Source organism: Vitis vinifera, chromosome 15 (assembly GCF_030704535.1).
Source record: "Vitis vinifera cultivar Pinot Noir 40024 chromosome 15, ASM3070453v1".
Taxonomy (NCBI): Eukaryota; Viridiplantae; Streptophyta; class Magnoliopsida; order Vitales; family Vitaceae; genus Vitis; species Vitis vinifera.
This window is the reverse complement of record NC_081819.1, coordinates 17,215,375-17,228,278: the sequence shown is the minus strand read 5'-3', so window position 1 is coordinate 17,228,278 and position 12,904 is coordinate 17,215,375. Positions and strand designations below refer to the sequence as shown.

The following is a 12,904-nucleotide window of genomic DNA, read 5'->3' as shown; positions in this document are numbered from 1 at the left end:
GCCATGTCTTTTGGCGACGAAAAATTCAAATTCGTTACAAAAAGTTTTCAGAAATTTGACATTAGCAACGATATCTAAAATTTCATCGGTAAAAGTTCCTTTTAGCGACAAAATTACAATTCGCCCCTAAATTTTTGTCAGGAAAAATAAGTTTTCTTGTAGTGGTACTATCCAAGTAAGGCCAAATTTACTGAAAAAGAATAATAAAAAGGGAAAAGCTGAAAATTCTCTGAGGACAACAAAAGAACTATTGAATAGCTCAAAACCATCCAAGATTGGCTAGGAAGAATCTTAATGGATGGACCAAAATAAGTCCACCAATTGTGGAACCAAAATGGGAAGGAAGATAACTGATTTTTAGATGGAAAATAGAACATCCATGAATAATGGAAGTCCTTGTTCTAGATCAGAAAAGCATTGAACCATGTTCTCTGGTAGTCCCAATAATTAAAAAATCTTAGCTTTGAAGGCTTAGCAAATTCCCTTGAAAAATTGGGATTCCCACCCCAATACTTAACAGTAAGAATCTTATAAATATGGCAAGTAGAAAATGCCAAATCCAGATTGCTGAACTTGTCAGCATTGTGCTTGATTTTAACAAAGCCTGTTTCCACAAGGATTGCTTCATAAAATTCTCTTGTTTTTAAAAGATCACCAGAGGGATAGTGAAAATTTTCATGAAAAGCTTTTATTTCAATCTCTCTATGGTTTTCAGAGAAAAACTCTTTTTCAATAACCAAAAGAGGTTGATTTAAATCTTTTTGCCAATATCTTGATTTTGCTGAAAGAGGTGTGGGGTTGACAGCCACCACAATTTGCTTATTTGAAAAAGAAGACCTTGATGCTAATTCCTTTTGAGAGAGATTAGATTTAGTAACCTGCTTAAAGGTCTGAGACCCTGAAATAATAGGGTATTGGGTAGCCTTTACTGGATTAGAAGGATCCGAAGGATCATAGTACAAGGTCATCATTTTGTTGGGCATAAGTTTGGAAGAATGAAGCCTTGCTTCTTCTTCAAGTTCAACTTGTTGACTCCAAAGCATTTTATGAGGAAAAAGAGCTTGACTAGATTGGGATTTTTGTGGGTTAGGAGCTTGGGTATTCTTTTTAGGGGCCATGGTCTCGTGAACCTTGCAAATTTCACGAATTAAGTAATTAGGAATGGAATTTTCTCCTTTAAAAGACTTAATTTGAAAATTAGAGTTTAAAATAATCTGCCAATTAGTTAAACCATGCTTAAAAGCTATATACTTAATTGTTTTCGCAGATGTGAAAACAAATCTTAATAAAAATCTTTGGTTCAAAATATTAATTTGAAATTTTGAAATGCATAAAGAAATGCTTAAAATTTCTGTTTTAATGAAACTATGAATGAGTTGTGTACCTAAAATCTTAGGCAGAACGTCTATTCCAACAAGATTAATTTCTCAATTACAAGGAGTGATGTTTACAATAGGATTAGCAAATTCAAAAAGAATTTCTTTTTCAAAGAGCTTTGTTCTTATACCTTGGTTATCTACCCACATGGGATAAATAGAGCTTAAGAAAGGGATTCCTAGGAGGGCTTTTTCCTTAAGGTCCTTAACAAGAATGAAGGTTTGCTTAATACAAATGCCATGGTTACGGATATAAACATCTGTTAATTTACACTTAATGGCAAGCCTTTTGCCATTGGCTCCAAATAGAGACTCACTAGTCTTTACACATAATTGAACAGGTACAAGACCTTCTTGAAGGCAATTCTCGGCTGCACCTGAATCAATCAAAGCAAAAATGTCAAAGACAAATTTATCCTTGACTACTATAGTAAGGGAGACTTCCCACCTCTGGAAAATAACCCTACTAACAGTATTAAAAAAAACATATGTCTCATCATCATTAACTTGTGAAGATTCTAGAACATCCACAAGGTTTTCCTGGTTATTGACAATTCTATTGATTTGTCCTTGGAGGTTCGAGAAACCTAAACTTGTGGATTGTCTTAACTCCTTGATTTCCTTTCTATACTACCTTACTTCATCATGAAGATCTTTAATGGTTACATCCTTGGGAGACTGATGATCAAACTTGTTTAAGATTTCACTAAGATTATAAGGATTTAGAGTCTTTTTCACTTCTGGCTTAACAACAGATTTCTTAAACACTTCATAAAGATCTTGCTTAGGTTTTTCATCTTCAATTTTTCTTAAAATATCTAGGACAAGTTCTTGATCTTGGCTTATGACATTTATGGTCTTAGGATGGCAATTACAATTACCCTTAATGCAATCTTCTTAGTCACTAGAAGTTTGGCTAGAGACTTCACCACTACTGTCTAGTTGATTAATATCATCTTCATTATCTGAATCGGTCATTGACTCGGATTTTGAGGTTTTTAATAAAACTTTGCAGAGCATATTTTTTAAATCTTCTAAGACATTAAGATTATTAATCTTTTGTTTGACCTTACAATATTTCTTATAGTGGCCAACCTTGCCACACTTAAAACAAATAATTGGCTTGGATTCTAAGGGGCTTCTTCCTTTTTCTGGGCTTCTTTATTTATCTTTCTTTGGACATGTCTTGAATGCTTAGTTTCATTCATCCTATAATTACCATATGTTCCTCTCTTGTTATCATAAAACTTATCTTTGCTAGGCTTCCTGTTTGTTCTTTGCTTAGAGGGAGGTTTAGTTTCTTTTTGGCTGAAACCAAATTAGCTACAGAATGACCTAAATTCATTCTTGTAGATCATTTGTTCATTCTTCATTTGTTGCTTAAGCTTAAAGTCATTGCACAACTTAATCCCTTCAACTGTGACAATGCTTATAATCTCACCATAAGTTAGCTTATCATAAAGGATTTGTCCATTATAATGTTCTCTTATCTTAATCTTAATTCTCTCAGAGAAAAGTCTAGGTAGACCTAAGATGAATTTTTCTTTCCAAAAAGACTGGTTACTGTCTGATCTTAGCATGACTTTGGTTAGAAAGACTTCCTTATACCATCTAAAATCATGAAGTTTGGGACACTAATTAAGGTTGGTTAAGAGACCTGCAGTCTTATTCTTAATTTTTGCAGGACCTCGAATAAAATGCTTGGATATTAAATATATTAAAGTAGCAACTGCATCCTCAATATCTTGGCCATTTTTATCCTTAACAACTTCATTATTCTCATTAATCTTGTATGCTTTTAGGATACTATTTCTATCATCAAAAGTGAGATAGTTATCCCACCATCCCTTAAGCTGTCCTGTAAACCCAGCAACAATTGTCTGAGCTACAACATTGTCGGGCAGTCTATTGTTTAGCTTATAGGTTGTACTAACCATGGTCATTTCTTGAAGCTTAGTATGTTATACTCAGTCATACCATCTATGTACCATTCATAGATAGTACCACTAGTGTAAGAGGCCTGAGTATACTGATTTCTTTCCTCAAACTGCATATCAGGAAAGGTAGGTCTAGGATAGTAATTCCTAGTCTTAAAGGCTTCCAGATTGTTGATACTTTTTGAAACAACTTGATTATGAGATTCCTCAAACATCTTTGTTAGAAAAATTAGGTTAATCCAACCTATGGTAATCACCCTAGAGGGGAGATTGAATAGGGTGATGATCTCTTTTTGCAAATTTAAACTATGTGAATGTAAAAGTCTTTTTTTAATTTTTTAAGACCAAAACGATGTCATTTGGTTTGTTCTTTTAAAAGAACATGGTCCAAATCAACGTTGTCTTTTACATTTTTTTTAAAAAAAAAAAAGTAAAAAACAATGTTGTTTCGGCATGTTCTTGCAGGCGTCGTCCCTTCATAGAGGCACTAATTAGGCAAGCAAGGTGCTCGCCTCCCGACCAAGCTTAACGCCCCCAATAGGCACGCCTTTATTCTCATCCATTATCTTCTTCTTCTTTTTTTTGGTCATTTTCTCACCCTTCGGTGATGAGTTGCAGAGCAATAGAAGGAGAATGACAACAGTTTTCTTTTTTTAATTTTTTTTTAAGACCAAAACGACGTCGTTTGGTTTGTTATTTTAAAAGAACATGGTCCAAATCAACATTGTCTTTTACATTTTTTTTTTTAAAAGGCCAAAAACAATGTTGTTTTGGCTTGTTCTTCTTCTAAAACCCAATATATGTTTGTGTTTGGACTTGTAAAATACAAAAAAAAAAAAAAAAAAAAAAAAAACCCTAGCCTCCTGAATAATGTGAAGAAAAAAAGAAAACGAACAAATAGGGTAAAAATAGAGAAAAATTTTTGGGCACTTGATTATATTATATAAAAATATATATGTAAAATAAGGTGTGTCTCACTTCACTAAAGTCTGCGCCTTGGGTGTGCCTTTACGCCTCAGGCTCTAGGAAGACTTTGCGCCTTAAGCCTTTTAAAACTATGACCCAACTACCCCTTTGTAGTTGCCTCTTGATCACTTACACTGTTTCTTGAAACGGATGGAATGGTTGTGTGAAATGAAATGGATGGATAAATCATTACACAAATTCTTGTGTTGTTTCTTGAAGTAGATCCATCCAAAATTCTTGACCCAACTGTTGGTGTTGAGCCAACTAGAGTCAAGTCTGTCCAACTTCAAAAAAGTTAGGTGAACTTCTTCTCTGCACAAAAGGATGTCTGGACAGGTGGTCTAGGCACGCCCCTCCGAAGCTTAAGTCAAACAAAGATAGCTCTAACTATTTGTGAGAAAGAATGAGCGTATATGTGTGCGTACCTTGTTCATGCTTTTTGAGGGGTTTATATAGAGCTGATGGCATCATCACCGTAGTACTGGCTATCCACTCTAATATTTCTTGTAATGATGATTGTCCATAGGGTGGCTGGGCAATCATGTCAAATGAGAGCGGTTGATTGGTGCCATATGCTGACGTGCCAAAATCTTGGACTATGCAGTTGACCGTCCATTCATCCTACCAATGTTTGAGATTATGTGTAACAATTAATTGATATTGACTTTTGGGTGTAAATGGAGTCACGTCCGCTGCTCAGATGTCAGGTGTCCAGGCGGGTGCTCAAACGTCAAGCGTGGTTGATCACGTTTGCCAGAAGTCTTGAGGACTTGATTGGATAGATTTTCTAGTCTGAGATTCCAGCAAGCCCAGATTGTGGATTCCATCTAGCCTTGTGGAAGAAAGGAAAACTCTCACTCCTGGTGCTAGACGGAACTTGTCTTAGTCTAGACGAAGTGAACCCAAACAGGTTACATGTTTGTCCTCATCGGCCAAGGGGTCTTAAGTTTGAGAAGGACACGTGGAGGGGAACCCTCCACAATGCTCTCTTAATTCATCTACCTCTATTCGGACGTGCAGTCGACTAGTTGAGGTGGAATGGATTATCCGTCTCTTTAAGTCTCTTGGGCACGCTTTAGAACACATGTCACTTGGAAAGGCAATGATGCGTCACATCCACCAAGGTTGGCCGTCAAACAGCACACCTCATTGAGAAGCGTTTCCAGGTGGCTTGTATCTTCAGATTCCTAGGTTTTTGGGCCCCTATAAATATAGGGGCTCCACACCTTTTGAGTTACTTTTTAGCATTTTCTTGCTTCGTAGTTTTTCCTTCCCTCTTTGTGCCTTCGTCATCGCTGCGTCTACCTCCAGTAGTCCTTTGTCTTCCTCGCCGCCATCCTCAAGCTTGTTTCCAACGAATTTCTTCTCGTTAAGGAGCGCTCACCTCTAACCCTGGCAAGCTTCCCGCCACTCACCATTCTTTCTGTTTGAAGTTCTCTTTTGAACCACGCCGGCGGTTATTGGGTTTAGACAGAAAATGAACGCCCTGATATCCAGATTCTAAGGTTTTTTTGGTGTTTTTGCTTTGGAGAGAATGGTTGTACCGATGGTCAGATTTAGGGTTTTTCAGGTTCCTTCTCCCACATTGTCAGTGCATTCAACCGTCGGTTCAAGTGTTTCATCCTACTACCATTGCGTTGGCACGATGGGGGCGATCCTTCCTCTGTCTACAAATTTAAGAGACTTGCCCTGCAAGTTTCGGTTGGACGATCCATTTAGAGTCAGACTTTTGGTCCATCTAGGTTTCTTGTTGTATTGTTGAGGCACCGCTGAATAGCGGTTGGGTCGGGTGATCGATTCTGATAACTGCGTTATCCCGTTTCTATCTTATTAATACTAAAAAAAAGTAACTGAAAATGAGAGTAAATTAGTGTGAAAACGAAATAGAAGAAGTTCACAGTAGTTATATCTAGGAATTACTTGGCTTTAAGCTTTACTTTCTTTCTCACAACTCAGCAAGATATTCCTCAAACATATATCACCTAGCTTCCTCTACATCTTTTGCTCACTCTCTTAAAATCCATATCCTCCTTCCTCTGTTCACAGCTCCCTTATCAACCTACACAACCTATAGCTTTTCTTACATCATTTTCTCCTCTCCGCCCCACCAAACTGCTAGAACTTTCACCCAATTCTTGTTTCTCCTCCAAGCCTCCCCCAACAGTCTCTTATTGCTTACCCTTTTTCTCTACTCTTCCCGTTCAAAAATGTCTTCATCTTAACCACCACCATGCCAAGGTAGTAGTGTCATTTTCTCACGTGTCTCTTGCAACCCACTCACTTTTATAGGTTGTCCCCCACTCCCTTCTATAGAGAAGGTTTCACTATCCTGTTAAAAAAAAAAAAAAAAAAAAAAAATCTCATGAGGCGGGAAAGTGGGTAAAAGGAAAAGAAAAATAAAATGAAATAAAATATAATAAATAATAGTAATTAAAAAAAAAAACAAGTGTTTACGGGTTAAAGAAGGGTCTACAATTATTTTTTAAAAATATTTATAATATGAATTTATAAATTATTCTGGTTCTGCTAATAATAATAATAATAATAATAATAATGCGGCATTAAAATAAGTCTTTTTAGCATAACTAATTTTTTTTAAAAAAATTATTCTAAGGATTGTTATGGATATATTTTTTTAAAAAAAATTTTCAAAAAATAATTTGGATATAAATTTATATTATGTTTATATTAAAAAATTACTCTTAAAATAAAAATAAATAATAAAAGATGGTGTATCAGTCATCAACAAAATGGTTTTTTTTTTTTTTTTGTCAAAATGACTTTTATTTGTAAAATCCTTTCAAAAATATTTCGCTTTTCTTGCGTTAATAAAATAAGTTTGAGAAAAGTATAAAAATGTTTGAAATATGTAATTTTTTTATTTTTTATTTTATTTTATAAAAAAAAAAAACCAATTGAGTTTGGATACTATGTTATCCCATCCCTTAATATTATATAAATAATATATAAAGAAATAATTTGATTTAATTTATTTTTATTTTCTTACATATATAGATATAATAATAATAATAAATTATACTATTTTTAATATAATTAATTAAAATTTTAAAAAGTAAAAAAAGCTAAATAAGATGGTGGAGTGGGCATGGATAATTCCCTTGTTTTATTTATTTATTTATTATTATTAGTTTGGATGAAAATGGAAAAAAATTGTAAATAATCCTTATTTCTAATTTACAGTAAGATTTCAATAAACACGAGAGCCTTATTTTAAGCACAAAACCATTGTAAAACATAGTTATAAGATATTAGTCATAACAAAATATTTGAGCATTATATAAATTTATTTAAACATTAAATCACATGTATAAATGTTTGAGTATATTTACACCATATACTTGTTTTAACTCAAATTTAAGAAAAAAATTATGAAATGAATGATAATTATTTATTTATTTATTTGAAAACATTGTAAGTGTTACTAACTTGAATATAGGAGAAAAACTATAAAATAATTGAAGATGAAAAATAATTTAAATTTAGATATTATGAGTGAATATCTAATTGAGAAATCAATCTCATTCTCAAATTTATGCATCAAATAATGAATTCAAGTTTGATAATTATTGAACATTTATAAATATCATGTTGAAAAGTCAAAACACACCATGATAATGATGATCATTTTATGAAATTGTGATTTTTTTTTTTTTTTGTTATCTCAAGACATTTAAAAATTAATCTTCCATTCTTGAAATTAAGTGTTTGAATGACCTTTCTAATCAAATAACCCTTTGTTAAATATATTTTATTTTTTAAACTTTTGACTTATTTTGCATTTTATTATCTTTCATTCAAAACTCAACTCTTTACTTCTAGATATATTAAAATACCATATTTTTGCCTTCCAAACTTATTAAAAAGTTAATGAGCAATTTACTAAATAAAGGAATAAAGTTTAAATGTAAAGAAAAATATGTATTGTCAAGTTTAAAGCTATTATATTTCACAATTGTATTCCAATGTTATAAATAATTATGTACACCTCTCTTTAAAATGAAAAATCACAACTAATTATATAAATATTTTTCTAAAATCAAAAATCAAAATCGATAGTTACTATATTTTGAAAGTATTTACGAAATTTTATTTTAAGGTTATTAATTCAAAGTTGGTTTTACCTAATTTTAAATTAGTGTTCAAACTATAATACAAAAAAGATTTTATGAAGGGTTTGTAATTGGAGACAAAATGTTAAGTTTTGAATGTGAGAAGGTAAAATGTAAAATATAGGTAAAAGTTTAGGGTGTAAAATGTATTAAATGAAATTATAATGTAAAAGCTATCACTTTCAACTTTTTCAAAGGAAGATTTCATATGCCATTAGTGTTATAACCTTCAAATAATAATTAATTTATTTTTTATTTTAAAGTAAGATAATCAATAATTTCAAATCTACTTTCTCTTTTGAAAAGATAAATTCCATATTTTATCTAAAATTAATTTTTTCAAAAGATAATTTGTAATTAATATTATAAAAAATATTGTAAATTTAGAAATAGTTTTAAAACTGGAATATAGTTGCATCCTTATATATATATATATATATATATATATAAATTTTGGAATCTTAAGTATTACCCGGTATGAGTCGGTAAAAGAAAATTTCTTTGTTTCAAGTCAAATGGCATTTTTGGCTAGTAAAGGGTTTTTTTTTTCTTAAATACCATAATTTTAAAATTTATTTTTCAAAATATGGCAAATTAAAAAATATTTCCAAATCTATGGCACATTGTGCCAACAAAACATAGATATCAAGACACGATTTTAGTATGTTTTTTTGAAATCGTATATTTGAAACACAATTTTAATGTAAAAATACTGATATTGTATTTTCAATTCATGACTTCAATGTAAGTGTATAAATTAATGAAATCGTGTTTTGAAGACACAAGTTTAATACATTTTATTGAAATCATGTTTTGAAAATACTTCAATATAAAATAATAAAAGTAAAATAATAAAATCATGTTTCCAATAAAAGTTTTTACCAACCATATTTTTTTGACGCTAAAATAAAATTACCTAAATATATCAATAATTTATCTGTTTTAACATTTAATAATAAATTATAATAATAAAGATAAACAACTTTGATTTAATTTAATAGATAAAATAATAAATTTGAAATCTATTTATTTTTAATCTTTTGCATTTCTTTTCAAATCTTTATTTAATTATTCAAATTTGTAAAAAATTATAAATGGATCAAGGCAATGACTTTATGTAAATAATTAAGTTTATTTATTTTCAATTTTTTATTTTTTATTTATTTTTAATGTTTATTTATTTTTGGATTGCTTTTTCTTTGTTATAATATTTGAAAATAAACCTCTACAAATGAACTACACTTCATGTATATTAAATTATAAAAGAAATTATTTTTAAAAAAAAACCATAAAAGATAGAAAAACAATAAAAATTAAAAAAAAAAACATGAAATAAATAAATTAATTTACATAAAAAAAATAGAAAAAAATGAAATGAAATAGAGTTATATCTCGAAAGAAATAATAGAAAAAAAAAGTGAAATGAAAGAAGTAATTTTTTGAACATTTAATTTTACGATAATATACTAAAATTATGTTTTTAAGATACATTTTAAGAATAATATACTGAAATTGTGGCACCAATTGCCATAATTTTATCATTTTTTTAAAGTACCACTTTTTACAAATATTTTTTTCTTAATTTACAATAAATTTGTCAAAAATCCGGCTGATAAAACCTTTGGAATTTCTTTTTCCCATTCAACGGTCATTTCTTCTGAAAACACTGCTTAATGCCCTCAACCTTTCGCCAATGGAAGAACGAGAAGACTCACCTGCAACAGCCTAACTCTAAACACCCACCTCTGTGAAAAGGAGTGCAAATTGAATCTATCAAAGCACACATGCCCAGGTTGTTTTGTGCGTTCCTGTAGTCTTCCTTGTGTTAAAGCTCACAAACAACAAACTAGGTGTACGGGCAAGGGGCAGCGGACCCAGTTCGTTCCCCTCTCTCAATTTGACGATAATCTCCTCTTATCTGGTAAATCTGAATACAACCAAAGGTAATCATGTATTCATGAGATAACTAGTTGTCTTTAGTTATAAGGAAGATTACTACATGTCCACTTATGGGTTGTTTGTTAGTTGAATTTGATATGATTTATGTTTTACATGCAGTTTCTATTTTCTAGCTTTGTTTTCATATCACTGTTATTTAATAAATTAGTAGTCAAACTAGTTTTTGAACTCAATGAATCGTCTTTGGCCTTTATTTTGTTTTTTTTTTTTATAAATAAATTAAGAATTGTTTTTCAGTTCCTAGCATTACCATTCTCATATCTTTTTTGCTAGAGATAAATGCATTACTTGGACGATTGAATGGCGGTTTCATTCAATAGACATTGTTTTACTCAACCATGGGTGAGCTCTCTTATCTATTCTTATCTTTAGGAGAGCTTTTATAATAGTCTTCCTACTCTATCAAATTTTATTGTTTCATTGATTCATTTAATGTTATGACAGAATAAATGAAAACTCAACCCTCTCATCTGCAATTGAGAACCATCTAAAGCCTGGGCCATGGAATCATAGCCTCGAATCGATCTATTGAGAGCAGCTGGACTGTCTCAAATTTTTCATTCGTAAATATCCAAAGGTATTTCCTTTTCTTTGTTGATTCATAGTTGTTGACTTGTTGACTGTCAACTCTCTCATCTGTAATTGAGAACCATCTAAAGCCTGGGCCATGGAATCATAAGCTCAAGCCGATTTGTTGAGAGCAGTTGGACTGTCTCAAATTTTTCATTCGTAAATATCCAAAGGTATTTCCTTTTCTTTGCTGATTCATAGTTGTTGACTTGTTGACTGTGCTGAACCCAGCTTTATTGTTGGATTGCATTGAGCTAGTGTTGAGGCCATGAGCCAAAATGCCAGCTAAGGTATAGCACATCATCCATGCACCATTTGTTAATTGGATTTTTTTACTGTGGTTTATTGTCCGTCCTCTTTGGAGATGGTCCATTTATGCTAGGCACTGCTGCTGAAATCTTTAAAATTGAGAGGCTAGGATTTGCTCAACTTGCAACATGCAGTGCATTGCCAACCAAAAAATTATACTTGTCTCTCTGGTTCTCTGGTTCAAATAATGGTTTATGGTGGGTAAAATAATTGGTCCCCCAACTAGTCTGTAAACAAAATACCTGAATTTACATTTTTTTTTTCCCTGGATTTGGGAAATGAGCATCCTGGGTTGGGACTGAATTGGGTTATTGGTGGATGCTCTATTTGGGTTTCTGTTGGCCTTCAATTCTACTGCACCCATGTTACCTATGAAAATAATTTTCTACTATTCCCACCCGAACTCCAGCCATTACCTGATGTCTACTCAAATATTTCCACCTGTAGCATTTCCTTGTATATAACTTTCCTTGCTTTATAGTATTAAAAAAAGAAAAAAAAAACACTATCAAAACATTTTTTCCCCTCGTGAACAAGAAAAAATTCTATCTGAAAAAAAATCTAATCCTTCCATGTCACTGCAGGGCCCAGGTCATATTTCTATGAGTTGGATATAAGAGCTCCAATAAGACATCAATTAGCCAGTTTAGTTATTCTGGAGTACCCTCTGATTCATGTTTTCCTCCCTTCACATAGCTATGATTTCAATGTCATTAAAGATGCCAATCCTTGTCGTCATCAACCAGAGCTTAAGAAGTCTATTGCCATTGATCACCCAAGTCCAGAGGGCATTTCATTCAGGGAAGAGGAAATAGAAGAACATGGTGGTTCTTCAGATCCTCAGATTCTAAGATCTCATGAAGCATGTGAAATCGACAGAAGCTAAAAAGCCACAGTCCAGCCCCCCAGAAGAAGGAACCAGGCGAGAACATGGATTTTGATTTTGATCAAGGCTTGCTTGATGCATACTCTGATATAATTGCTCAAATTAATCCTGATGATTTTCTTGATTGGGAAGGTTACTTTTCCAAGGAAGTGAAATCTGAAGAAAGAATTGATTGTTCAGATCTTGGTAGAGTTTTTCCAGTGGAGGAATTAGAGGAAGGGGAGATTCTTGGGTGCTGAACAATTGAATGCTCATTGATCTGTTCAAGACGAATAAGAGCTCAAAATTGAAGAATCATCTCCCTATTATTATTTCTAAACATTATGAAGCGCAAAGTCCTCAATTCTCCCTGCATGACACATTCCCATTTAGATAGAGCCTAAGGAGGCTGTGAATTGAGTGATTGTGGGCACTATACCTCCATTGCTTTGTGATCAATGGCAATTTTTATGGTTGAAACTGCAGTCTCTGTTGATGGGGTTTCTCAAGTTCTGAAACCGCCTGGCTTCTTGATCATCATCGGATTTCTTCAGAGGGCCCACACATTGATGTCTTGGAGCAGCACTTACTGTAAGTTATTTATGGTCTTGTCATTTTGTTTCTCTCCAGTGTCAAACTTTCTCTTCTTCCAGAATGTTGTTACTTCAAACAATTACTATGATTCATTTATACATTAATTAGCTATAGTACCTTTTATCTCGTTTTTGACCCGTTGATTTTAGTTTGAACTGGTCCTCATCACGTGGAATCCACCAAACAATCTTATAGGTT

General features: G+C 32.2%; 1 long non-coding RNA gene across 1 annotated transcript; it reads left to right on the top strand.

Annotated features, from left to right (window-relative positions):
* The first annotated feature begins 10,069 nt into the window (after positions 1–10,069).
* Positions 10,070–12,833, top strand: LOC109124098 (uncharacterized). The gene is made up of 3 exons (XR_009467831.1): positions 10,070–10,330; positions 10,642–10,710; positions 10,813–12,833. It is a non-coding gene; the product is annotated as an uncharacterized LOC109124098 (long non-coding RNA).
* The last annotated feature ends 71 nt before the right edge of the window (positions 12,834–12,904 follow it).